Source organism: Wasmannia auropunctata, unplaced genomic scaffold (genome assembly GCF_000956235.1).
Source record: "Wasmannia auropunctata unplaced genomic scaffold, wasmannia.A_1.0 LD335442.1, whole genome shotgun sequence".
NCBI lineage: Eukaryota > Metazoa > Arthropoda > Insecta > Hymenoptera > Formicidae > Wasmannia > Wasmannia auropunctata.
This window is the reverse complement of record NW_012027448.1, coordinates 22,019-24,113: the sequence shown is the minus strand read 5'-3', so window position 1 is coordinate 24,113 and position 2,095 is coordinate 22,019. Positions and strand designations below refer to the sequence as shown.

The 2,095-nt window shown below is 33.6% G+C and overlaps 1 protein-coding gene across 1 annotated transcript in view; it reads left to right on the top strand.

Moving 5' to 3' along the window:
- Positions 1-2,095, top strand: part of LOC105456981 (sugar phosphate exchanger 2-like) — a 6,958-nt gene that overhangs the window by 3,751 nt on the left and 1,112 nt on the right. The window lies entirely within an intron of this gene.

Here is a 2,095-nt window from a genome sequence, read left to right as displayed (position 1 = left end):
TCTTGAAGTTACATTTTTAGAGCTTCTTGTGAACCCAAAATAAAATATACATCTGCGTTGGTGTCTTTAAACTCAAATTCGAGAATATATTATAACAATTGCCTTGATGTGCATTCTCGAATTTGAGTTTAAAGACACCAACGCAGATGTGTATTTTATTTTGAGTTCATAAGAAGCTCTAAAAATGTAACTTCAAGAAAATTAGATCAAAAAAGTTAATAGTTAGTTAATTCATAATAAAATTAATTGAATTGAAAATTAAGTTAATAAAAAAAAATAATTGAAAAGCTAAAAGTCAAATTTTATTTATTTTAGGGTTTCTAAATAAAATTTCTAAATAAAGTGTACATTTGTTATATTATTTCTGTCGAGCCGCGGAAAGAGGATCGATTTCGAAGGACTTCTTCCAACATGATTTAATGCTTCGAAATCGATCCTCTTTCCGCGGCTCGACAGAAATAATATAACAAATGTACACTTTATTTAGAAATTTTATTTAGAAATCCTAAAATTATGAAATAAATAAAATTTGACTTTTAGCTTTTCAATTACATTTTTTTTATTAACTTAATTTTCAATTCAATTAATTTTATTATAAATTAACTTGTATCTTAATTTGTAAGTTAAATTTTTAAGACTGTCAACTTTAACTTAACAGTTAGAAAAATATATTAGCTTACCCAACCCTGCTCATGTGTTTTTCTTTTGTAAAACATTACTGACGCAGACGTTCCTTTCACATTTTTCTTTTCTTTTCCTCGTACATAGGCGCTAGGCGGAATCTTTCAAACGTCTGGCTGGCCAGGTGTAGTAACTGTCGTGGGAAATTGGTTCGGGAAAGGCAAGCGCGGACTGATTTTCGGAGTGTGGAATTCACATACATCCTTAGGAAACATATTGGGCAGCTTGATCGCGGCGGCATACGTCGAGTCGGATTGGAGCCTTAGCTTCATAGTACCCGGAGTGATAATGGGATTCGTGGGATTCGTCGTCTTTCTGTTCCTAATACCGAACCCGGTCGACATAGGATACAGCTCGCCCGCCTCCCTCGGCTATCGAAAAATCGATGTAACGAACAGCTCGGACGATGACTCGACTGACGTAGGTTACGAATCTCGTAGTGTCACCGAGGACGTAAGTATTCGCCGCACGGTTGTCAAAAACCGTTGTTCTTGCGCTTTTTTTTATTCAGCAAATACCAGTAATACCGTAGTTTTTTTTTTATTTCAATAAACGTGAAATTTTGTAGCGTAACACATGTTTGTCGATTAACATACGTAATAGCATGTTCATAATTAAAATTATAAGCATGTCGCCTGTTTACTTTACGTTTCTATGATTACAATTTTGTTTCTTTTTAAGCCTTTTTGTCTTAGTATAGGTATTTCTAGTAACATGTGAGCGCCACGATGAATCATTAAATTATTTTTAGTAGAATTATAGCTTGCACTTCTGTAATAAATATGCATCTACCTGTACCTAGCGCGTCGTCTATCGCTGCGTCTACCGTGAACAACTCGCTGCTGACGTAAGTGCATGCCACTCTATAACACCGCCTATATAGCTTTAATAAAATGTAACATAAATACGCGTATGTATTATTGCAATGCATGTGTTATATACATATACATGGCGCACATATTTAAGGGGTTATATACACTTGCAGCGCGAAAGATGACATTTTCACGATTTTTTTTTCGACAGCAAAATAAAAATTTATTTAGAAACTATTAATGGTACCATTTAGTACATGTTTTGGAATACATGTCAAATTTTTTTTGTTAAAAAATATTTAAAAATGGCGGAACTGCAGCTGTTGCCCTGGAGCGCCTAGTTTTAAGCGGAGGACAAGATTACTCGAGAACGGATCATCTGAAATCAAAATGTAAACAGATTTCGTTAGTATATTGTATATTATCTAGTAAATGAACGAAGGATTTTCAGTTTAATCAAAAACTTTTTTTTTACGGCAAAAAACTCGAAAATTTAACACCTTGAAAAATGAACTTTTTGTTTAAATCGTTGCCATTTTTTTAATAATTGAAATTTTGACAAATCCTTCGTTCATCTACTAGAGATCGGAAGAGCACACGTC